General features: G+C 47.9%; 1 protein-coding gene across 9 annotated transcripts in view; it reads left to right on the forward strand.

Moving 5' to 3' along the window:
* The window catches only part of sugct (succinyl-CoA:glutarate-CoA transferase), an 842325-nt gene that overhangs the window by 381141 nt on the left and 434059 nt on the right, over positions 1-27125 (forward strand). The gene's annotated exons all lie outside the window — the stretch shown is intronic.

Genomic DNA, 27125 nt, shown 5'->3' on the forward strand with positions numbered 1-27125 from the left:
AGCGTACTTGATCTATGAAAAAAACCCTGATGTATGCTAGATCGCTGTTGATCAGGAATTGTCCAGTTCTTAGTTTGTTAACGGTTGTGTCGACCAAGTCAAAAATGTCAACCAAAAGACCTGAAACCAAAAACTGTTTGCAAGCAAAATGCCACATGCTTGGAGCAAGTAGATTTGGAAAGGTACAGTAACCTATGCTGTGAGTGGAATAGCCAAATGTGCTTTTAGACTTGTTGACTGGACCTCGCCGATCTTGGCAAAGCACAAGTTTATCATGTTGGATTTTGTGACAATTTGTGGAAATAAAATAAAGTCGACTTTACTTAAGGATAATTGACACGGAGCAAAAATGGTTAAACATTAAAGCAAAAACTGCGGCTGCTGCAAATCAGAAATAAAGACAGAAAATGGTGCAAATACACAGCAGCCTCTGCAGAGAGAGAAACAGAGTTCATCGGCGGGATTCTCCATTTCTGAGACTAAGGGCTGGATTCTCCGATTTTGGGGCAATGTCCGGAGGATCTGTGGTGTTTTACATGGGAAAAATCAGCGAGGCCCCCAGCACCGATCCTCCAGCCGGTTTGCGTGGGTTTCACCCCCACAATCCAAAAATGTGCAGGTTTGGTAGATTGTCCACGCTAAATTGCCTCATAATTGGAAAAAATGAATTAGGTACTCTAAATTTACAAAAAAAGTAAAAATAAAAAGGGATTCTCCGCCTGATCGGCGATTACAAAATCGACATCAGCAAGTGGAGAATCCAGCCCTAAGTGTTGATGCCAACGGAGAATCCGTGGACTTTTATGACAGAAAAACTGGCGCTGCACCTGGACCAATTCCGCTACGGTTGAGAGGCAAGCACCGGTGCTGCATGGACCACAATCGATTCCAATGAAAAACGGTGTGGGATTCGCCGGGCCCGTGATCGACACTAGGGAGGCTGACAAGCTGCACATACACATTACACTCCCCACACACACTCATCCCAGCCAAAAATATGGCACTGGTTGTGCTGGAGCACACCCCTACAGCTGATGGGTCGACTGAGGCCAGAGGGCACCCAGGGATGTGCCCCAGGGGGGTCAGCTATTAGACCTGTGGTATCAGGTTCAAAGTGAGCTTTTAAAGGTGTGCGCAGTTGCATGGCTGCCTTGCCGGCTGCAGCAATGGTGCTCCGTGCCTATCCACCCTGACCCCACGGCCCACCACTTGGCTACCCTCCACCCCCCCCGCCCTGGGACCTCGGCCTGCGGCACAACTGTCAGCAAACTATGGCGATGTTGGACACCTTCTGTACCTCCTCTCTCCCTTGGCAGCCGCCACACGGTTTAACGATTTTTAAAAGCACAAAGGAACCACGCCATCGGGAACCCGGCCCATCGGAGGCAGAGAATCGTGGAGGCCCTGGAGAGTACTGGGTCGGGCCCACTAATAATTTTCAAACGCTGTCTACTGTATGTGTGAGTGAATTGCAATTTCGAGGTGACAGAGAATTGTGATTTGGCGTCAAATCGGCGCCTGCCACGATTTTGCCGTCGGAAGCTGTTCTCCGCCCAATCACATTTCCCGATTTTGTGTCAGCTAACAGAGAATCCTGCCCAATATTTCTGGTCGCTGAAAGCTTATCAACGTGAAACGTTAACCTTGTTTTCCCTTCCCACACCTGCTACCCTAAACTGCTATTTTCCAGCCTTGGATTTTATTTAATTAAATGATGCAATGCACCCATTGCAGTCCCTGATGTATTTCCTCCATTATTTAACTACTAAGCTGCTCTCCAATAGCATTGGTCACAGCAATCTAGGTTCTCGTTGTCATGCTTAATGTGTTGTCATTCTGACTTTGGGATTTCACCATTAAATTTTGCAATAGTTTTGTATGCTGTTGAGGGAAATATCAGGGGCAGTGTGCAGTTCTAATTACCTAAACATAGGAAGGATATTTGGTGTGTGAGAGGACACTTCAGCAAGCAAAAATGATGAGTCCAGATATGAAGAAAGATTAAGAAACTTGAGCTGGCTACTTAAGTATTTTAAATTATTATGTGGACTGGCATAATTTTTCATTGTGGAAAAGGGTTGGAATATTGAACAGAGAATCCCTACAGTGCAGAAGGCCTTTCAGCCCATTGAGTCTGCACCACCCCTCCGAAAGGGCACTCTAACTAGGCCCACTCCCCCGCCCTATCCCCGTAACCCTGCACATTGATCATGGCCAATCCACCTAACCTGCACATCTTTGGACTGTGGGAGGAAACCGGAGCACCCAGAGGAAACCCACGCAGACACGTGGAGGATGTACCAGAAGTTGAACCCTGGTCCCTGGCGTTGCAAGACTGCAGTGCGAACCATTCTGCCACCATTCCGCCAGTGAATACCAGTGAACTTAAATTAAATCAGTAAGTTAGCCATAACAAGGAAAGTACTTGCTTGACAAGCTTTGGAAGAAGTTTCCGGAAAGATCATTGAAGCTAACCTAGTTAATGGGATTGGGTGATAATTGGGTATATTGCTGTACTGAATAGAGTTTGAGGGATATAATAAGGTGAACAGACAAGGTTGATCTGTGATAGATAGCATGGTGGTTAGCACTGTAGCCTCACAGCGCCAGGGACCCAGGTTCTATTCTGGCCTTGGGTGACTGTGTGTAGTTTGCACTTCCTCCCCTGTCTGCGTGTGTTTCCTCCAGGTGCTGGGGTTTCCTCCCACGGTCCAAAGATGTGCAGGTTAGATGGATTGGCCATGCTAAAATTGCCCCTTAATGTCCAAATATGTGTTGGTTAGGTAGGGTTACAGTCATAGGGCGGTGGATAGGGTGCCCTACAGAGGGTTGATGCAGACTTGATTGGCCAATTGGACTCCTTCTGCACTGTAGGGATTCTATGGAAAAAGGATCAGACTTGCGTCAATTGACCCAAATTTAACTTTGTTTAAGTGAGTGTGTTTGGAGTGAGTTAATATTGGGTCCATTGGGTTTAAAGGTGTGCTTCTTCTCCAAAGGTTTTTACATAATTTATTGATGAGGCTCACCATCACCATCATTATTAAAAATAGGTATGAAATGTTGGGGACTAACATTCGTGTCCATTTCTGCAGGCGACGTCTGTAAGTTTGAATATTTTTGTTTATAAAGTGCATTGAGAATTTCATTTTTGGAACATTATTAAGCAAACTGTATTGGGAAGTTGAATTGAAAATGGGTCCGCTGCCAATATCCATGATCATGACACCTTGTTAGTTAGTCTGTTGTACACAATCGGCCGTTCTGTTGTTGCATTATACCAGAGTGAACAAAGATCTTGAACAAATATACAGAGAAAAATGAAAATATATTAAAACAAACCATCGTTTGGTTTAAGTGTTTAAAGTTTTCACAGCAGCACTAAAAGTGATGCTCCATGTTACCCTCCGAGCCCACTCAGTTTCCTTCTAGCTGTTCAGTGATAAAGATCTAAAAAGTTTATCTGTTCAATTTTGTCATTCAGACTTTTATTTGGCAGGCATATGGCGTGACAGATGTTGTAGAGTTCAGAGTTTTACATCTTCCATACTTTGTTGAACCAGCACTCTTGTGGTTTTTGATTTAATCTGAATGCTTTGGGTCCATTTCAGCCTCATGAGCTCCTCCATCTTACCCATTATGCTAAAAATAGTCAAAAAGATCCCTGTCGGCAGGGAACCCAACCCAATACTCTTTGTTTCAATTTATTTTTTCTTAAAATGATTGCTTTGTCTCTAACTGCCTACCAAATAAGATTCATGGAAGTCTATACTCTATAATATTGATATTGACTGACAAGAACCCAACAAATAATAGAAAATCAAGACTCCTGTTTTGAAATGTCACTAGCCATATCTATTACATTCGAATGATGAAGCCATATAAAAATTAAGGGTCTCACATTGTTAAATCCTCACCTACCAATTTACAAATCATAGTTAATGCTGCACAAACAAACAATGTGAATATAGTCCTCCTCCAGCTATCACATCCTTCTTCACGTGGTCAATTCCCCTTCACGGTGCCATTCATCCCATCCGCAGGTCCACTTGCCCCCTCCTTGGAACAATATTTTTCTTCGCATTGCCACATCCCTTCCTGAGATCCACACTTTTCCCATTTATCTTTCTATTTGGTCATTTTTCTCCTTGAAGTTATCGTGCCTCCGCCAGATGAAAACATAGACTGGAATCTTCTGCCCCTTGGTGGCAGGCCTGAGAATTTGGCATGTTTGTGTTGGGACTGATGCCCTATATCAGGGTTTTCAAAACATTTTGAGCTATGGAACCTCTAGTGACCTCCCAAGAGCATTAGGGAACCCCAAGGATTTTCATTATGTTGATGGCCCTTTTTTTGCCATGAAATAGGTAAGAACACATAAATCAAATGTAAGCAAGTCTTTTCTAGCTATATCTATGTATATATTAACCTGGTAACAAATACATTCTCTGATTAAAAATATATAAGTCTTACCCTTTGTCACTTTAATGGGAGGAATGATACTGGAAAGCTGATTCTAATATCGGGCGCCACTCTTCCCACTCTCTCTCATACACACACTCACCCCTCTCTCTCACAAACACACACTTTCTCATACACACACACCCTCCCTCTCACATATATTCACCCCTCTCTACAGGCACTTATCCCTTTCTCTCACACACACACCCCTCTCTCACAGGCACTCATCCCTTTCTCTCTCACACACACCCCTCTCTCTCATGCACACTCATTGCTCTCTCACACACATTTACCCCTCTCTCACACCCCTCTCTCTCATACACACTCAACCGTCTCTCTCATCTCCAATCCATCCAAAAATGTCAACATGTCCAACCCTCCCCACTGGGGGCTCCAACCTATAGAAATCCTTGTAGAAAGCCTCAAACGCAGCGTTGACGTTATCTGGGGTGGAAAGTAGGCTGCTTCCTGAATCCCTAACCTGAATATTCTCCCGGAAAGCCACATACCACCTCAACTGATGGGCTAAAAGACGGCTGGTCTTCTCCCCATATTCATAAAAGGAAAACCCTCGAACGCCACAGCTGGCTCACCGCCTTGCCAGTGGACAACAGATCGAACTGCATCTGCAGCTTCTTCCTGCTGGTCAGGGTACGGTCAAGGTTTACCAGAGCTTGGTGGGAGAGACAGACTCGTTCTTATTGAATCCAACATACACCTCAAAGCCTTCGACATACGTCCACAAAACCTCCTATCCGCCGGTAACCCTACATCCAATCTCTACGGTGGGCGCTGAGCGGGACCCGACTCCAAAAGCAAGTCCACCAAATGCGGAGCATAGTCCGAAATGACAATGGCCTAGTATTCTGCCTTTCTCACCCAAGGGAGAAGAGGCCGAACCACCAGAAAGAAGTCAATCCTGGAATAAACCTTGTGGACTGCAGAGAAGAATGAGAATTCCTTGTCTCTCTCCCCCCCCCCCCCCCCCCCCCCCCCCCCCGGCCATGTGCATAAACCGCCACGGATCTGTCTGTCGTCGTCCCCCCCGCCCCCCCCTCCATCTGCTTCATAAATGCTAACAGCGCCTTCTCCACCCAGGAGTCAACGACTTAGACCTAGAACAATCCAATTTGGATCAAGCATGCAATTTAAATAACCCCCAAAATTCCAATTGGCATGTATCCAAATCTGGAATTGAAGCCAAGTTTCCTAATAAGTGCAATATCGTCCCAATTTGGGACCTGTACATTGACCAATGCCATCAATCTGCCTGCTAAGGACTAAATAACCATCACATATTGCCATACGAGTCTGCCACGACTTTGTCATCTGAGAAAAGAACCTGTTTGCTAATCACAATTGCCGCCCCCTGGGCCCTGTCGTTGAAGCTCGAAGAAAACACCTGGATCATCCACCCTTCCTGCAGTCTGGTCTGATCCCTCACCAGCAGATGCATCTCCTGTAAAAACACCCCATCAGCCCTCAGATTCTTTCGGTGAGCAAATACTCTTGACCTTTTTACTGGGCCACCCAACCCCCTTACATTCCAGATGACCAAATGAAACGGGGCTTCCCACCCTCTCTCAACCTGGTGTCAGCCATTTCCATCAAGCCCCTGCTCAGAGAGTGTAGGCCCAAGGCCCGCTCAAGATGGCCACCAAACCCACCCGCAAAGTGTAACAAAGTAAAACTCATAGTCACCGTCCAAGAACTAACCCTTTCTCCCCCCCCCCTTCCCTTCCCCTCGCCTGAACCACACCTCACCCAAATACACATATTGGCTACATACAAAAGAACAACACCTCCTCCTAACCAACACCAACAAAACAAAAGTGCTAGGCTCATTGAACCAAAAGAAACAGGCCCAACCTCGCTCCCATTCGCTACTTTAAGTTTATGACTAGCAAAGTAGCCCATACCCAGGGTAGGAAAAATACACGCCCCTACCCGACCAATTGTGATTAGCAACAGGTTCTTTTCTCAGCTGACAAAGTCGTGGCAGACCCGTATGGCAGGTGCGTGATGGTTATTGAGTCCTTAGCAGGCACATTGGTGGCATTGGTCAATGTATATGTCCCACATTGGGACGATATGGCACTTATTAGGAAACTGTTGGCTTCAATTCCAGAAGGTTTTGTCTCCTCGACCGACTCTCAAGGTCATCCACCTTCACCCTCAGACTCTTATTTTTCTCCGCCACCAACGAGATCCTGGCCTCCAGCAAGGCAATTTGCTCATTGTGCCTCGACAGAGCCGTCTCCACACCCTTCAACACATGGCATGCTCCTTCACCCAATGGACGGGACCCAGCGCCGCCTCAGTCGACTTTCGAAGGGTTTTACACATCACTCTCCACTGCCTCTCGACATGTTTATCGAACTCAGTTGCCAGTACCCCAGTTAAGATGTCTGCCGCATTGGAGTGGCTACAACCGCCGGAGCCATCGCCACCACCATCTTCTCTATTGAGGAGCCATGCGAAGCCACCGAGCCGCCGCCGAATTTCGGCCTGCAGGCTTCTTACCTCCAGCTTTTTGGGGCATTTTTCAGAAATAGGCTTCTTCTACCTTCAGATGGATTATCCACCAAAACACCCTGGGATCCAGGCAAAAATAGCCAAAAGACACGTAACCTGGCAGGAGCTACCTAGTGCATGACATCTCCCTGTGTGCTGTCACCTGAAGTTCCCTCTTAGAGGGAATGCTTATAGGGTGAGGCAATAGATACTTCATGGCACAGTTCTAACAAGTGTGCAGGGATATAGGGATTGATCCTGCCAGTAACATATGCTTGCCTCAAAGATTAAACCATTCATGTCTAAGTACACAAGGCTGGTACAGTGAAACTGAATGGTTTGTTAAATCAGTTAAGGATATAGGGACAGGGGGTTCATGTGCATGGATGTTTGAAAGCATTAGGGCAGGACAGGTTGAAAGAGTTGTTTGCTAAGCATATGAAATATCGGGCTCTAAACAGAGTATAAAAGTAGGGAAGTTATGCTGATCCTTGATAAAGCTCTGGTGTGTTCTGGCCACCACACTTCAGGAAGGATGTGAGTGTTCTTCAGAGGGTGCAGAGGAGTTTTACCAGGTTGGTTCCAAGGATGAGGGATTTTAGCCAGAGGGTCAAATTTGAGTAGCTGAGATTGGCTCTCCTTGGAGCAAGGAGATTGAGGGAAGACTTGATGGAGGTGTTACAAGATTATAATAGGTTTGGATAAGATCGACAAAGAAACATGTTTCCATTCGCTGCTGGTACAAGAACTAGGGGCCACAGGTTTAAGAGTTTGGGCAAGAAATTCAAGGAGAATTTGAGGAAGAACTCTTTAACACAGTGAGTGGAAATTGCAGCCTACGAGACAGGTGAAAGCATAGACAATGAATGATTTCAAAAGAAAATTGGATGGGCACTTGAGGGATATGAACTTGCAGGACGAATGGGAAAGCGCAGAGCAGTGGGACTAATTGGATTGTTCTGGAGAGTCAGCGGGACTCAATGGGGTAAATAGCCTCCTTCTGTGTTGCAAAGATTCTATGGCCAGGGAGCTTTTCCCATTCTCCACCCAGCGACTATCAAAGACTTGCAGAATAAGATTGTCTGTTGGAGTTATTTTGTTCTGCCACAAGAAACTATATCCAAGACCAGTCAAACTCACCCGACATTTACAACCATCATAATAATAATCTTTATTAGTGTCCCAAGTAGGCTTGCATTAACACTGTAATGAAGTTATTGTGAAAATCCCCTAGTCGCCACATTCCGGCGCCTGTTCGGGTACACCGAGGGAGAATTCAGAGTGTCCAATTCACCTCACAGCATGTCTTTTGGGACTGTGGGAGGAAACCGGAGCACCCGGAGGAAACCCACGCAGACCAGGGTAGAATGTGCAGACTCCGCAGAGTGACCCAAGCCGGGAATTGAACCCAGGTCCCTGGCGCTGTGAAGCAACGGTGCTAACCACTATGCTACTGTGCGCCCATCAGAGTGGCTCCACTGCTGTCATAAAACTTTGTAGCTTTGAGCAGTGGGGTGCAGCCAACATCCCAATACAGTGTTGTAGACTTCCCACCTAGCGAGGCTCCCTGCAGCAAGTCTAGCTTCGCAGAAATGACCGTTATGTGTCCCAGTTGGAAAAGAAGGAAGTGATAATTCATTCCACAGTCCTGTCCCCCTAAAACATCCCTTTTTTAAAAAAAAAATTAAATGAGAGTATTACAACCTGACATGTTGTGTATCCTAAAAAATGTACCATTGTGCATTTCTGCTTGCAGTTCATCTTTCAAAATGATCATAGAATCAGAGAATTTACAGTGTAGAAGGAGGCTATTCGGCCCATTGAGTCTGCACCAGCCCTTGGAAAGAGGACCCTACCTAAGCTCACACCTCCACCCTATCCCCACATCTCGCCCCTATCCCCGTAACCACACCTAACCTTTTTTGGGCACGAAGGGCAATTTAGCATAGCCAATCCACATAACCTGCACATCTTTGGACTGTGGGAGGAAACCGGAGCACCCAGAGGAAACAGAAACCCACGCAGACACGGGGAGAATGTGCAGACCCCGCACAGACAGTGACCCAAGCCGGGAATCGAACCTGGAACCCTGGAGTTGTGAAGCAACTGTGCTAAACACTGTGCTACATGCTGCCTTAATAGCTGTGTACTAATATAGATTGCATTATTTGAGCAGTCTCCACCTGTTTGTTTGAACAAATAATATTGTTTCCACTTCTATATTTGCTTTGATTCCAAGAAATGAGCCAAATGGAATTTAATTTAAGTTTTAATTGGTATCAACGCAAATAAAATTGTTTTGCATTTTGTACATACATTTTTTTTTTCTTTTGTCGGAGTCTTGTGCTGTCCATTTTTACCTTGCAGCTCTTTCTCTTCACAGTACATACCTTCCTGAGTCACCTTTTATCTGTAAGGTTGACATGTGCACTGATGTGGCACAAAAGCTGAGAGGCATGACTGTTGAAGTGTGTCTGTCTAGAATCACAAGTCACCTGTGGCCCTCATTCTATGTGAAGAGAGTTGGCTCCTGTAGACTGGGAAAAGAGGTTAAAAGTTAAGATGTTAGAGAAGCAGTAACAGACATAACGCTCAACAAAGATATATCCATTGAGAAGGAAAGACACTGTTGGAAGAATGAAGCATCTGTGGCTAACTAAAGAAATTAAGGATGGTGTGATAACCCTCACGAGGACCACAGGGCATCACTAAGCGATCTCCACGTGGGGCTCGGCAAGTACGAGTTCGCGTAGTAGCAGGCGGGAGGTGTGCCCTGCTGGGACCCGTTAGTCAGCCCTTTAAATGCTGCTCCCAGACCCGGAGTTCCGATATTGTCGGCCTGGAACATTTCATAGAATTTACAGCGCAGAAGGAGGCCATTCGGCCCATCGAGTCTGCACCGGCTCTTGGAAAGAGCACCCTACCCAAGCCCACACCACCCTATCCCCATAACCCAGTAACCCCACTCAACAAACACTAAGGGCAATTTTGGACACGATGGGCAATTTAGCATGGCCAATCCACCTAACCTGCACATCTTTGGACTGTGGGAGGAAACCGGAGCACCCGGAGGAAACCCACGCACACACGGGGAGAACGTGCAGTCTCCGCACAGACAGTGACCCAGACGGGAATCGAACCTGGGACCCTGGAGCTGTGAAGCAATTGCGCTAACCGCTATGCTACCGTGCTACCTTTGTGTTGTACACCACAGCAGCAGCTTTATCTTTTGAATTAATATAAACCTGTTAAGCTGCCATCTTTGTATCTCCTGAATTACTTCATTGGCGACGAGAATCAAGTACGAGACTCTGGACAGCCTTCCTTGAAACAAAGTGCGAAGATAACCCAGCAATGCCTCTATTCGGAAAACTCGAGCCATATGCTGCGGGCACAGAGGACTGGCCCCAGTACGCCGAAAAAATGCCCTTTTTTCCAATGCTAACAACACAGAAGGCGATGACTGACACAAGATCTGACTACTTGTGGAGCCCTGACCTTCGGCGTCATTAAGAATTTGATGTACCCTACATCCCCGGATTCGAGAAAGGACTTTAATGAACTGGTAGTTAGTGGCAAACCACTCTAATCCATCGATAATTCTCCAGTGTTACAGAACACGGCTGGAAGGACCGCTGGAGGATCCATAACGGAATTTCTGAACAGGCTCAGGAAAGATGGAACACTGAATGTGGGCCATCGCTTAGATATTAACGGGACCAAGTGGTATGCAGGAAAAACAACGTCGCGACACAGAAAAAGCTACTTCAGAACCTACCCTAGACCTTAAAAGTGCCATAGAACTGGCATTGTCCCTGGCGAAAGCCGAGAAAGGAGTCCAGGAACATCAAGGGTCAATGGACGGTAGCGTGCTCAGTGTAGGGCGACCCCATATAGAAATCCCAATTTCCTGTCGAGAACACTCGTGCTCTACCCATCGCCAGTCTGTCACTCAGTCATGGCACTCAAGAATATGGATGGACCCCAGAGAAATCCCAGAAATATTCAGGAAGCATCCCCAGAGGACTTCAGGGAACAGTTGCAAAGCTCCTGTACCTGTGGCTGAAGGACATACGCAAGGCAAGGCTGCCAGAATCAACAGTAAGTGTGACCTCCAGGCCGGGAGCCAAAGCCAAGTCAGGCCCGGGCCTTAAAGATGCACCAGCCCGAATAGAACAAAATTATAATGCTGAACGGGATCACCGCCCCATAGTTGCAGCAATTAAAATCAAACTCCAGGTCAACAGTCATTTTTGGATAAGGAAGTGGACATAGGAGCCGCCATTTCCATTATTGGAGAACAAACTTTCAGGTGCCTCCGATCGTGCCCCTGGGATTGCGAGACATCAGGGCCAGATTGGCTATATATATATATATATACAGGGGAATCTCTGCGGATTATAGCAACCACTGTGATCCCGGTTACCCGTGGGCAGCAGATGGTCTGTCTCCCTCTAATAGTCATACAAGGACCAGGGCCTAGTCTTCTGGGCATAGACCTTCTCCAATGGATCTGTTTGAACTGGCAGCAAATTTTCAAAATGGGAGCCAGCTGACTATAAGTGGTCATCGGAAAATACCCCACGGTATTTCAGGAAGACATCAGTAAAATCAAGTGAGCAAGGACAAAAATCTATGTAGACTCTGATGCCCTACATATTTCACAGTAAGAAGTCTTAACACCAGGTTAAAGTCCAACAGGTTTGTTTCAAACACAAGCTTTCGGAGCACTGCTCCTTCCTCAGGTGAATGAAGAGGTAGATTCCAGAAACATATATATAAACAAATTCAAAGATGCAAGACAATGCTTAGAATGCGAGCATTTGCAGTTAATTAAGTGTTTACAGATCCAGAGATAGGGGTAACCCCAGGTTAAAGAGGTGTGAATTGTCTCAAGCCAGGACAGTTGGTAGGATTTTGCAAGCCCAGGCCAGATGGTGGGGGATGAATGTAATGCAACATGAATCCCAGGTCCCGGTTGAGGCCACACTCATGTGTTCCGCAGGAAAACCTGGAGGAAGTCCTATGATGATTCTCTAATGAGTGATTCTGCCTCAAGCAGAAAAAGTGCATGTTCCAGGCAGGCACGGTAAAATACCATAAGACCATAACATAGAGGAGCAAAATTAGGCCATTCGGCCCATCAAGTCTGCTCCACCATTCATTCATTGCTGATATGTTTCTCATTCCCATTCTCCTGCCTTCTCCCCAGAACCCCTGATCCCCTTATTCATTAAAAACCTACCTATCTCTGTCTTAAAGACACTCCGTGACCTGGCCTCTGCAGCCTTCTGCGGCAATGAGGTGCACACATTCACCACCCTCTGGCTGAGAGGGTACAGTGTCGTTACTGACAGCCTGCACCCTGTAGAAGATAAAGTGAAGGCCATAAAAGTGGCACCTACCTTGCAAAACATGGCCGAACTGAAGTCGTTCCTTGGCCTCAAATTATTCCAGGAAATTTATCCTCAACTTGGCTACTTTACTGACATCCTTACACGCACTGTTAAGAAGTCCCAGAAGCAGTCATGGCAGGTGCCACAGGATAAAACATTCACGAAAGGGAAACAACAGCTGCTATCGTCCAACATCTTGGGGCATTAAGATACCACAAGACAGCCAATACTAATGTGCAATGCCTCGCCATACAGAGTAGGGGCAGTCCTCTCCCATCGATCGGGCAATGACACCAAGCGACCAGCTGCATTTGCAGCACAAATCTCGGCATATGTGGAAAAGCGCTATGGCCAAATGGAAAAAGAGGAACTAGCCGTGATATTTAGAGTATAGAAATTGCATTCATGTGACTACGGCTGGCACTTTCTGATAATCACAGGCCATAAATGCATGTTGAATCTTTTTAAGTAGGACACAGCAACCCAATGTTGGGCACTATTGATGGCGGCCTATGAGTACTCCTTCGAGCATGGCCCTAGCACACACCTCGGCAATGCATCTGATGCCCTCCGTTGCCTTCTGCTGTCCACAAGCTTGGCCCCTGTGCCAGTAATGGAAGAAGTCATAATGATGCTAAATTCCCTAGGTACCCAGCCTGTAGCTGCAAAAGAAGTCCAGTCATGAACACAGAAGTACCCCACTCTTGCAAAACTTCTCCACATTTGAGGACGCCCTCTATGAAGCTTTTCCTTAGAAACACCAATAGTTGAGCCTGGAAGATGGCATCATGCTATGGGAAGCCCAAATAGCCTTCCCCCATCCAGGGCAGGGCCCAATCTTGACGGAGCTGCACCATGGTCACCCATGGGTTTCTAAGATGAAGGTGCTCGCAAAGAGCCACATCTGGTGGTCTGGGCTTGAAACTGACTTGGTGAAACAGTACACTTTGTGGCAGAAGAACCAGGAGCTCCCACCTTTGGCCTCACTATACCAATGGAAATGACCAGGGAGACCGTGGGTAGGGGTACATGTGGACTTCACCGGGCCGTTCATGGAATCAATGTTTTTAGTCTTGCTTGTACCTATTCTAAATGGATGGACATACACTGAATGTTCTCCACAGCTTCCTACATGATGATAGAGAAACACTGGCAATCATTTTGCGTTCATGGGATACCGGAGGTTCTTGTGTCAGACAGCGGAACCCCCTTTACCAGCGGAGAATTCCAGGCATTTGTGAAGTCCAGTGGGATTAAACATATCCGAACGCTGCCCTACCATCCATCGTCCAAGGCGTGGCTGAAAGGGTGGTCCAAACATTTTAAAATGGCCTGAAGAAACAGACCGCTGCGTCTCTAGACATCAAATTGGCCTGGTTCCTCTTCGATTACAGGGCATGACACACACAGTGGAGCTGCTCATGGGCCGACTACTCCGGATCAGACTCCGCCTATTGTTTCCCAATCTAAGGGGAAAGGTGGAGTCAAGACAAGAAACCCAAAAAATAAATTTGATACCCGACGGCCCGACAGGACCTTCAAGACAAGAGATACAGTCTGTGTACGTAACTATGGAGACGGAACTCCTTGAAACCCAGGAGTAGTGGAAAAAACTATCTCCATTTTGTACAAGGCCAAGACTAAAAAGAAGACCGTAAGGAAACACGAGATCCATCTTGGGAGCAGGGAACCTTGCCCTGTTGAAATTACTCCGGACGGGACAACACCCTCAACATCCTGGGTGCTCACCTCCAGGAAGGGGACTGAATCCATAGGAAACCCGAGAATCATTCCCGTCGAACACGGAAACTTGGGATCAGAAATGGAGACTTCATAACTGGCCTTCAGCCAGAGGTCAAGGTCTAAGAGGAGCCACCATTAGTGGCCCTTTGATGCTCTGCCAGGAAGCGATGATCTCCTCTCTGCTTCACACCCAGCCGATCCGGCTCCACTCATGGTTGACCCAAGGCCATGCGGCAAGAATCGAAGGATGCCTCATCGTTTTCAAAGTGGGGGTGGATGATCTGGATTTAGAGTGGAAGGGATGTGATAACCCTCATGTGAATCATGAGGGATCACTAATTGATCTCCCTATGGGGCTCGTAGAGTACGACTTCCCATGGATGCGGGTGGAGGCCCAGCCAACTGCGACTTGTGAGCAGGCCCTTTTTTTTTTTAAATAATATTTTATTGAAAATTTTGGTCAACCAACACAGTACATTGTGCATCCTTTACACAACATTGTAACAATACAGATAATAATGACCTTTTTTAAATTTAAACAAAAACAACAACAAATAAATAAATATTAAATAACAAAAAAATAAAATAAAAACTAGCCCTAATTGGCAACTGCCTTGTCTCAGGCCCCATCCCCCCCCCATCCCCCCCCCCCCCAAGTCCTGGGCCGCTGCTGCTGCCTTCTTTGTTCTCCCCTATCTATCTTTCCGCAAGATATTCGACGAACGGTTGCCACCGCCTAGTAAACCCTTGAGCCGACCCCCTTAGGACGAACTTAATCCGCTCTAACTTTATGAACCCCGCCATATCATTTATCCAGGTCTCCACCCCCGGGGGCTTGGCTTCTTTCCACATTAGCAATATTCTGCGCCGGGCTACTAGGGACGCAAAGGCCAAAACATCGGCCTCTTTCGCCTCCTGCACTCCCGGCTCTTGTGCAACCCCAAATATAGCCAACCCCCACCTTGGTTCGACCCGGACTCCTACTACTTTCGAAAGCACCTTTGTCACCCCCATCCAAAACCCCTGTAGTGCCGGGCATGACCAAAACATATGGGTATGATTCGCTGGGCTTCTCGAGCACCTCGCACACCTATCCTCCACCCCAAAAAATTTACTGAGCCGTGTTCCAGTCATATGTGCCCTGTGTAATACCTTAAACTGAATCAGGCTTAGCCTGGCGCACGAGGACGACGAGTTTACCCTGTTTAGGGCATCTGCCCACATCCCCTCCTCAATCTCCTCCCCTACCTCTTCTTCCCATTTCCCTTTTAGTTCGTCCATCATAGTCTCCCCTTCGTCTCTCATTTCCCTATATATATCCGACACCTTACCGTCCCCCACCCATTTCTTTGAGATGACTCTGTCCTGCACCTCTTGTGTCGGGAGCTGCGGGAATTCCCTCACCTGTTGCCTCGCAAAAGCCCTCAATTGCATGTACCTGAATGCATTCCCTTGGGGCAACCCATATTTCTCGGTCAGCGCTCCCAGACTCGCAAACTTCCCATCCACAAATAGATCTTTCAGTTGCGTTATACCTGCTCTTTGCCACATTCCATATCCCCCATCCATTCCCCCCGGGGCAAACCTATGGTTGTTTCTTATCGGGGACCCCCCCAGTGCTCCGGTCTTTCCCCTATGTCGTCTCCACTGTCCCCAAATCTTCAGTGTAGCTACCACCACCGGACTCGTGGTATAGTTCCTTGGTGAGAACGGCAATGGGGCTGTCACCATAGCCTGCAGGCTGGTCCCCCTACAGGACGCCCTCTCTAATCTCTTCCACGCCGCTCCTTCCTCCTCTCCCATCCACTTACTCACCATTGAAATATTAGCGGCCCAATAATACTCACTTAGGCTCGGTAGTGCCAGCCCCCCCCTATCCCTACTACGCTGTAAGAATCCCTTCCTCACTCTCGGAGTCTTCCCGGCCCAAACAAAACCCATGATACTCTTTTCTATCCTTTTGAAAAAAGCCTTCGTGATCACCACCGGGAGACACTGAAACACAAAAAGGAATCTCGGGAGGACCACCATCTTAACCGCCTGCACCCTCCCTGCCATTGACAATGCTACCATATCCCATCTCTTGAAATCTTCCTCCATCTGTTCCACCAACCGCGTCAAATTTAGCCTGTGCAATGTGCCCCAATTCTTAGCTATCTGGATCCCCAGGTAACGAAAGTCTCTTGTTACCTTCCTCAACGGTAGGTCTTCTATTTCTCTACTCTGCTCCCCTGGATGCACCACAAACAGCTCACTCTTTCCCATGTTCAATTTATACCCTGAAAAATCCCCAAACTCCCCAAGTATCCGCATTATTTCTGGCATCCCCTCCGCTGGATCCGCCACATATAGTAGCAGATCATCCGCATATAAAGATACCCGGTGTTCTTCTCCTCCCCTAAGTATTCCCCTCCATCCCTTGGAACCTCTCAGCGCTATCGCCAGGGGCTCAATCGCCAGTGCAAACAGTAATGGGGACAGAGGACATCCCTGCCTTGTCCCTCTATGGAGCCGAAAATATGCCGATCCCCGTCCATTCGTGACCACACTCGCCACTGGGGCCCTATACAACAGCTGCACCCATCTAACATACCCCTCTCCGAACCCAAATCTCCTCAACACCTCCCACAGATAATCCCACTCCACTCTATCAAATGCTTTCTCGGCATCCATCGCCACTACTATCTCCGTTTCACCCTCTGGTGGGGCCATCATCATTACCCCTAACAACCTCCGTATGTTCGTGTTCAGCTGTCTCCCCTTCACAAACCTAGTTTGGTCCTCATGAACCACCCCCGGGACACATTCCTCTATTCTCATTGCCATTACCTTGGCCAAGACCTTGGCATCTACATTGAGGAGGGAGATTGGTCTGTAGGACCCGCATTGTAGCGGATCCTTTTCCTTCTTTAAAAGAAGCGATATCGTTGCTTCTGACATAGTCGGGGGCAGTTGTCCCCTTTCCTTTGCCTCGTTGAAGGTCCTCGTCAGTAGCGGGGCGAGCAAGTCCAAATATTTTCTGTAAAATTCAACTGGGAATCCGTCCGGTCCCGGGGCCTTTCCCGTCTGCATGTTCCTAATTCCTTTCACCACTTCTTCTACCGTGATCTGTGCTCCCAATCCCATCCTTTCCTGCTCTTCCACCTTGGGAATTTCCAGCCGATCCAAAAACTCCATCATTCTCTCCCTCCCATCCGGGGGTTGAGCTTCATACAATTTTTTATAAAATGTCTTAAACACTTCATTCACTCTCTCCGCTCCCCGCTCCGTCTCTCCATCTTCGTCTCTCACCCCCCCTATTTCCCTCGCTGCTCCCCTTTTCCTCAATTGGTGTGCCAGCAATCTGCTCGCCTTCTCTCCATATTCATACTGTACACCCTGCGCCTTCCTCCATTGTGCCTCTGTAGTGCCTGTGGTCAGCAAGTCATATTCCACATGCAGCCTTTGCCTTTCCCTATACAGTCCCTCCTCCGGTGCTTCCGCATACTGTCTGTCCACCCTCAAAAGTTCTTGCAACAACCGCTCCCGTTCCTTACTCTCCTGCTTCCCTTTATGTGTCCTTATTGATATCAGCTCCCCCCCTAACCACCGCCTTCAACGCCTCCCAGACCACTCCCACCTGAACCTCCCCATTGTCATTGAGTTCCAAGTACTTTTCAATGCATCCCCTCACCCTTAAGCACACACCCTCATCCGCCATTAGTCCCATGTCCATTCTCCAGGGTGGACGCCCTCTTGTTTACTCCCCTATCTCCAAGTCTACCCAGTGTGGGGCATGATCCGAAATGGCTATAGCCGTATATTCCGTTCCCCTCACCCTCGGGATCAATGCCCTACCCAACACAAAAAAGTCTATGCGTGAATAGACTTTATGGACATAGGAGAAAAACGAGAACTCCTTACTCCTAGGTCTACTGAATCTCCACGGGTCCACCCCTCCCATCTGCTCCATAAAATCCTTAAGCACCTTGGCTGCTGCCGGCCTCCTACCAGTCCTGGACTTCGACCTATCCAGCCTTGGTTCCAACACCGTGTTAAAGTCTCCCCCCATTATCAGCTTTCCGGTCTCTAGGTCTGGGATGCGTCCTAGCATTCGCCTCATAAAATTGGCATCGTCCCAATTCGGGGCATACACGTTTACCAACACCACCATCTCTCCCTGTAATTTGCCACTCACCATCACGTATCTGCCCCCGTTATCCGCCACTATAGTCTTTGCCTCGAACATTACCCGCTTCCCCACTAATATAGCCACCCCCCTGTTTTTCGCATCCAGCCCCGAATGGAACACCTGCCCTACCCATCCTTTGCGCAACCTAACCTGATCTATCAGTTTCAGGTGCGTTTCCTGTAACATGACCACATCTGCTTTAAGTTTCTTAAGGTGTGCGAGTACTCGTGCCCTCTTTATCGGCCCGTTAAGCCCCCTCACGTTCCACGTGATCAGCCGAGTTGGGGGGCTTCCCACCCCCCCCCCCTTGCCGGTTAGCCATCATCTTTTTCCAGCTTCTCGCCCAGTTCCCACGCGGCTGTATTTCTCCCAGACGGTGCCCCCCCGCCCATCCTTTCCCGCACCCACTCCCCCCTTTCCCCAGCAGCAGCAACCCAGTAATTCCACCCCTCCCCCCCCCCCCCCCGCTAGACCCCCCGCTAGCGTAATTACTCCCCCCATGTTGCTCCCGGAAGTCAGCAAACTCTGGCTGACCTCGGCTTCCCCCCGTGATCACGGCTCGCCCCGTGCGGCGCCCCCTCCTTCCTGCTTCTCTATTCCCGCCATAATTATCATAGCGCGGGAACCAAGCCCGCGCCTCTCCCTCGGCCCCGCCTCCCATGGCCAACGCCCCATCTCCTCTCCCTCCCCACCTCCCCCCATCACCACCTGTGGGAGAAAGAAAAGTTACCATACCGCAGGATTAATCATACAATCCCTCTTCGCCCCCCCCCCCACTCGTCCCGCCACTTTGTCCAAACGTTCATTTTCGTAGTCCAATCATTCCAATTTTTCTTCTACAATAAAAGTCCACGCTTCATCCGCCGTCTCAAAGTAGTGGTGCCTCCCTTGATATGTGACCCACAGTCTTGCCGGTTGCAGCATTCCAAACTTTATCTTTTTTTTGTGAAGTACCGCTTTGGCCCGATTAAAGCTCGCCCTCCTTCTCGCCACCTCCGCACTCCAATCTTGATAGACGCGGATCACCGCGTTCTCCCATTTACTACACCGAGTTTTCTTCGCCCATCTAAGGACCATTTCTCTATCCTTAAAACGGAGAAATCTCACCACTATGGCTCTGGGAGCTTCTCCTGCTCTCGATCCTCGCACCATAACTCGGTATGCTCCCTCCACCTCCAACAGACCCGTCGGGGCCTCCACTCCCATTAACGAGTGCAGCATCGTGCTCACATATGCCCCGACGTCCGCCCCCTCCACACCTTCAGGAAGGCCAAGAATCCTCAAGTTGTTCCTCCTTGCGTTATTTTCCAGTGCCTCCAACCTCTCCACAGATCGTTTCTGGTGTGCCTCCTGTATCTCCGACTTCACCACCAGGCCCTGTATGTCGTTTTCATTCTCTGCTGCTTTCGCCTTCACGACCCGAAGCTCCTGCTCCTGGGTCTTTTGTTCCTCTTTCAGCCCTTCAATCGCCTGTAATATCGGGGCCAACAACTCTTTCTTCATTTCCTTTTTTATCTCCTCCACGCAGCGTTTCAAAAACTCTTGTTGTTCAGGGCCCCATATGAAACTGCCACCTTCCGACGCCATCTTGGTTTCTGCTTGCCTTCCTTGCCGTTGTTCCAAAGGATCCGCTGCAATCCGGCCACTTTCCTCTCCTTTTTCCATCCGTGTCCAGGGGGAACACCCTTCTGGTTTACCGCACGGTGTTTTCAGCCGTTAAAATTGCCGTTGGGGCTCCTATCAAGAGCCCAAAAGTCCGTTTCACAGGGAGCTGCCGAAACGTGCGACTCAGCTGGTCATCGCCGCACCCGGAAGCCCTGTGAGCAGGCCCTTTAACTACTGCTCTTAGACCTGGACTGGGAGTTCTGATAGTCCCGGGCCGGGACATTTGTGTTGTACTTGCGGCAGAAGCTTTACCTTTTGGGTTAAAATAAACCTGTTAAGTCTTCTTCGTGTCTTCTGGATTATTACAGATGGTATCAAGTTGAAAAGAAAGAAAGGATGCTGCATAGGTTAGTGGTAGGGCAGAAGTTTCGGAAATGTTTTAAAACCAGCAAAGGATGAGAGTAAACTGGGATAAAAATATTAAAAACAGACAGTAAAAACCCCTGCACTTACGTAAAACTAGAAGGAATAGCTAATGTAAACATTGGTTCTTTAGAAGAGGATACTGGGGGAATAATAATGGGCAACAAAGAAATGGCAGAGTCTTTGATCAAGCATCTTGTATCAGGCAAAGGGAAGGGAGGAATTCACGATCACTAGAGAAAAAGTACCAGGCAAGCTACTGGAACTAAAGGCTGTCAAATTCCCTCAACATGATGACTCATATCCTAGGGTCTTAAAGTAAATGGCTGTAGAGATAAGGGATGCTTTGTTTGTGTTCCCTTGATTTTGGAAAGATTGCAAAATATACATATGTAACACCTCTCTTCAAGGAAGGAGCAGCTGATACCTGTTAGCCTAACATCTGCCATTGGGAAAATAATGGAATATACTATCAAGGTGGTAGTGGAGGATATTTAGAAAATCATTACACAACCAAGCAGAGTCAACATGGTGTTGTGGAAGGGAAATCAGTTTGCCTGACAAGTTCATTTGAGATATTTACGAATAGAACAAGAAGGGTGGTTATACGGTGGGGCTTGTGGATGTAGTGTATTTGTAGTGTAAAAGGCATTAGAGAGGTGCCATATTAACGGTTATAAAATTTTATAGGAAAAAAATTCAGAACTTTGGACAGGTGGAGACTCCATACTTTCCGACACCAGAAGGCTTCACCTTCATCCAACAGGTTCCATTGGAGGAGCCTGTACAAGGGCCAAAGGGACCCAAAACCATTTCCTCCATTTTTGTCAGCAGCAAACAAGGTCAGAGAAAATGGTGGGTCGCGCAGGTCGGCCGGGTTGGGGCCCGAAGGTTGGCCGGTTGGTAAAAATGGGTCCCCAGAAAAAACGTTTGAAGAACACTTGTAGATGATGGACAGGCTTTGGGAAGTCGGGAGGTGAGTTACTAAGCACAGAATTCCTAGACTCTGGCCTGCTCTTCTAGCCATTGTATTTACATGGCTAATCCAGTTCAGTTTCTGCTTACTGGTAGTTCCCAGGATGTTGATAGTGGGGAATGCAGCATTAGTGAAGCCATTAAATGTCATGGGGAGATGATTACATTTTCTCTTGTTGGAGATATTTATTGCCTGGCACTTGCCATGATTGTTACTCGCCATTTATCGCCCAAAATCCTGAATTTTGTCCAGGACTTGCTGCATACTGGCACAGACTGCTTTGCTAACTGAGGAGTTGCAAATGGCACTGAGTACTGTGCAATCAACAGTGAACGTCGGTACTTCTGACCTTATGATGAAAGGAAGGTCATTCATGAAGCTGCTGAAGATGGCTGGGCCTAGGGCACTCTCCTGAGGAACTCCTGGAGCAATGTCCTGCGACTGTGGTTGCTGACCTCCAATAACCACATCTTCCTTTGTGCTAAGTATGACTCCAATTCGCAATGAGTTTTCCCCCTGATTCCTATTCACTTCAATTTTACCAGGGCTTGATGCTCGGGGACACTTTTTTTTTCTTTTTATGAATTTAGATAACCCAATAATTTTTTCCAATTAAGGGGCAATTTAGCGTTGCCAATCCACCTACCCTGCACATTTTTGGGTTGTGGAGGCGAAACCCACGCAAACACGGGGAGAATGTGCAAACTGCACACGGACAGTGACCCAGAGCCAGGGTCGAACCTGGGACTTCGGCGCATGAGGCAGCAGGGCTATATTCGGACACACTTGGTGCGAAGGGCAGTCACTCATCTCCCCTTTTGAGTACAGCTCTTCATCTATGTTTGGACCAAGGCTGTACTGAGGTCAGGAACTGACTGGCCCCAACAAAACCTGAGCAAGTTATTGCGATGGAAGTGCCACTTGATAGCCCTGTCGAAGACACCTTCCATTACTTTGCTGTTGAACAAAAATAGTAATTGACTGTGCTGGATTTGTCCTGTTTTTTGTAGACAGGGAATAACTGAAACTTGGTAAATTTCCAGTGTTGTACCTTTACTAGAACAGCTTGGCTTGGGGCACGGCTAGCTCTGGAACACAAGTCTTCAGTACTATTACTGGAATGTTGTCAGGGCCCATAGCCCTGGGGGTGTCTGATGGGGGGAGGGGTTGAGTCACTCTGATATGTGGGGGAGGGGGTAACCTGTTATTCCTATGGCGGTGGGGAGGGAGGATGCCCCTTCTTGCCAGCAGATGGGGGAGCGCAGGATTTGCATTGTTTCAGGGGGGTGGGGGACAACTGCTGGACCTTGGTATCGGGCCGCCCGTATTACTGGGATTCACACAGAATCCCAAGAGCTCCCCTCTGCATAAATTTGCATGGCAAAGGAGCGTGAATCGCTCCAGGATGCTGCACGTAGCATTAGCGGTGACCATGAGTGATTCTACTCCAGCGACAACACTTAGTCTCAAGAACGAGAATCTAGCCTAGGGTCAATGCTGAGAGGATGTTCCCTCTTGTGTGGAAACCTATAACTTGGGAGAACTGTTTCAAAACGATGGGTTTCCAATTTAAGACTGAAGTGAAGAGAATCTTCTTTCACAGCATCATTCATTTTTGATAATCTTTCTCCTAGATAGCAGTGGAAGTGGGGCCATTGAACATATTCAAGGCTGAATTAGACAGAGTTTAGATCTACAAGGAAGTCTTGTAGAATTCCCACAGTGCAGAAGGAGGCCATTCACCCATCAAGTCTGCACCGACCCTTCGAAGGCGCAACCCACCCACGGCCACTCCCCCGCCCCATCCCCAGAACCCAACCTGTACACCCCTGGACACCAAGGGATAATCCAGCAAGGCCAGTCCACTCAACCTGCACGCCCCTGGACCGCAGGAGGAAACCAGAGAACCCAGAGGAAACCCACGCAGGCATGGGGAGGATTTTTAATGTCCACACAGAGAGTCACCCAAGGTCGAAATTGAATCCGGGTCCCTGGCACTGTGAGGCAGCAGTGCTAACCACCATGCCGTTGCCGTTTCCTCCTGGTGTTTCGCCCTCCACTTTCTCCCACTTCCACCCCCCACAGTCCAAAGACGTGCAGGCCAGTCGGACCGACCCCGCCAAACTGCCCCCAGTGTCCATAGGTTAGGTGGGGCCACAGGGGCAGGGGCGCAGGCCTGGGTAAGGGCACCCCCCCACCGAGCGTCAGCACATAGTCCACAGGCCGAATGGCCCTGCCCTCCATTGCAGCGTCTCTACAAACGCCAATCAAAAGAAAAATCAGATTTTACAAGGGCAGTGACGGCAAAAATCCCTGGGGCATCTCCAAAATCCCACGACCATGATCGTAATCAAAACACACTAATGTCCCCAAGAATACCACAGGTAAAATTATATAACAATACAGTGCAGATCCAAATAGCTCCACAGACACAGATTCCAACGAAACAACCAAATCGATGATCACTTATAAATGATCACCTTTAATCATAAAATCTTTTAAAATTACTTTAAAAGTAACAACAATAGCAACGCCTATTTAAAAGGAGCAAAAAACCTGTTAAAATAACATCTACATACCTTTAAAATACCTGCCAAAATAGTTGCTTATCATTTTCATCCCAAATCTACCGTTTAAAGGCCTGCCCTCCATGAACGTTCCCAAGAGGGATATTTATGGGGCGTGGGGAGGGCAGGCTGGAAAGGAACTGAGAGCACAATCTGACCTGTCATGATCTTATTGAGTTGTTTGAGGGGCTGAATGACCCACTCTTGCTCCTATTTCTTGCATTCTTGTGTTTTTATCTTTATTACATAGATTTGTGTTATATAAATAATGATCTAGCAAATTTGTTTCTTCTGGATGTAGAAAGAAGGGAATTGGGTTCAAGAGGCTGGTTGGGGGGTCGGGGGGAAGACTCAAAGCAGGGGTACCATCTTGGAGGGGGTGGCCCAATGGGCATAGGGGACCCCTCAAAGCACATTTCCCCCTTCGACTATCTTGAAATAAGAAATCTCTAAATCCCTTCATTGTTGACATCCTCAGCAGAAACATAAGTTGAGGATAAAAACAGCCACAACTAATTGGTGCACAAAGTTGGAGCATATTAAAATGAAATTATATAAGAAGAAGCAGGGAGGTTAACCCAGGGCAAAAATAATCCTTAAACTCTTTGATCAAGCTTTTGATTGACCGAATATCTCTTGTGTCATGTTTTGTTGGGATGTTTCATTACATTAAAGGCACTGTGGAAATATATGACTGATTAACCTATAAGATGGAAAATATGTTATCTGTGAGCAAAGGAAAATGGAGGGAACATTAAAAGTTAAGGAGGGCGGACTTCCGGTGGCGGCCATGGAGCAGTAGGTCGCATATTTGATAGTTCCCGCCTGTGACGGATTTTTGGACCTTTCCCCCCCAATTTTATGGAATAAATCGGTGAAGAGTGAGACAGTGAGGAGAAATCCCCCTCCGGTGTATGGAGAATTGGACCAGAAGTGGCCGTGTGAGAAGACAAAGTCCTATAAGAAAGACGCTAGCAGTGCCGGTAACATGGGAAAGCATGGCGGAGAGCGAGTGCCGCGGGGAGATGGCACAGTGGTCGACGGAGCAGCTGGTGAAGTTTTTCGAAGATTGCTTCGCCAAGCTGAAGAAGGACACACTGGACCCCATTAAGGCTTCGATTGATCAAGTTGTGCAGAATCAAGAGACCCACGGAAAAGCGATCCAGGGGGTGGAGAAAAGGGTGTCCGAGCACGAGGAATACATAACCGTGCTGGAGACCAAAGTGGAGATGATGAACAACCGCCAGAAAAGAATGCAGGAGAAGCTGGAGGACCTAGAGAACAGGTCCGGGTGGCAGAATGTTAGAATTGTTGGCCTCCCTGAAGGCAGTGAGGGATCGGATGCGAGGGCTCACGTGACAGACATGCTGGAGAAGTTGATGGGGCTGAGGTGTTCCCTCGGCTCCTGGAAGTGGATAGAGTGCACAGAGCCCTCACGAAGAAGCCCTGAGCGAAGGAGTCGCTGAGGGCGATGGTGGTATGCTTTCACTGATACCTGCACAAGGAACACGTTCTGCGGTGGGCCAAGAAGGAACGTGTCTCTTCAGGCAATGTAAAATAATGCTCCTTCCGCTTAAAAGTCACCCAAAGTTTGGCTGGGTATAGCATGCCAAACCGGTCCTTATTTCAGAAGATTAGAGCCAGCCCGCCACTTGGTCAGGTTGGCACCAATTTCCTGGTGTTTCAGATCCGCTGGCCCTCCCAAGTCTCTCATCATCCTCGCTGTCAAGATCTGCTCCTTCACCTGGAATCAGTGCATTTTCACTATCACTGACCTCGGTGACTCCCCTGCTCTCGGCCTCTGCCTTAACGATCGATGTGCCCGCTCCACCGGCGGGGCCTTCTCATAGACACCCCCCCCCCCCCCAATCCACCAGCTTCACCAACATCTTTGAAACGTAGGCCGTGGAACTGTTTCCCTCCACCCACTGCGGCTGGCGTACAATGCATAGCTTCTGCTGCCTGGACCAATTCTCCTGATCGTCCACCTTTATTTTTAGCTCCTTGCAGGCCACCCCCAGCATTGCCATCTCTGCTCCAACTCCACAATTCGATTACTCTTGTCCGTGACTGCCTTTTCCACCTCTTGGATCGTTGCACCTTGCGACTCCAGGCGCTTCTCCACACGCACCATGGCACCGTGATGAGGGTAACCGCTCCCTCAATTGTCTTTGACCAATCCTCCATCTCCAGGCGATGCTGCCGAAGTTCTCCCTTAATCAACCCCACCAATTGCTTCACTGGCAATGGGGTGGTGGCGACGGTGGCCTCCATCATCGTTTCTGCAACTGCGCCACACAGACCTCATTATTCAACTTCTGTCGGGTGCAGTAACCTGCCTACATTCCATCTCTACCACTTATTCCACAAACTTTCCGACCAAAGAGCCCATTAATCAGACAGTAAGGGCCAAATCCTTAACCTTCATGCAGGAGCTACCCCTTATGCGGCCGATCATCAAATGGCCGCCACTGGAAGCCCTTTTCCACCTCAGTTGGCACAGTCAAAAATTGAGAAAATTCCGGCCAGAGAGTCAGAAGAGAAAACACCTGGAGAGATTCATCAGAGGTGGGTGCAAAGGTGACCATGTTCTCCGGATAACAGATCGATTAATTGTTTAAAGTGTTTTCTAACTTGGAATATGCATCTACTGTGCATGAGTAAACAATTGAAAACTCTACAAGTACAAACAAAATGCAATGACGAGCCTTTTAACTAAAAAGACAGTTTAGATTATTGTGCTTAACATCAATCTGTCTTAAACTGATGTTTTGATACTTTCAAATCAGAATAGAACAATTGTTCTCTATATATGGGCAGCATGATAGCACTGTGGCTTCACAGCGCCAGGATCTCAGGTTCGATTCCCAGCTGGGACACTGTCTGCGTGGGTTTGCTCCGGTTTCCTCCCACAGTCCAAAGGCGTGCAGGTTAGGTGGATTGGCCATGCTAAATTGCCCTTACTGTCCAAAAAAAAGGTTAGGAGGGGTTATTGGGTTACAGGGACAGGGTGGAAGTGAGGGCTTAAGTGGGTCGGTGCAGACTCGATTGGCCGAATGGCCTCCTTCTGTACTGTATGTTCTATGTTCTATATATTGGCTGTTTGGCTTGTGTTTTCTGATTTGATTGACCACTTTTGGAAATTTGGCAACATAACGGACAATTTAGCATCACTCCTGAACAAGTCTGAGATATACGCAGTGCAATGTCAAGGTCAGTTGGAAAGAATTTTTTTGCAATTTAAACCTGAAATACCATCAACTGTTGGA

Source organism: Scyliorhinus torazame, chromosome 11 (genome assembly GCF_047496885.1).
Source record: "Scyliorhinus torazame isolate Kashiwa2021f chromosome 11, sScyTor2.1, whole genome shotgun sequence".
NCBI classification, from domain to species: Eukaryota; Metazoa; Chordata; class Chondrichthyes; order Carcharhiniformes; family Scyliorhinidae; genus Scyliorhinus; species Scyliorhinus torazame.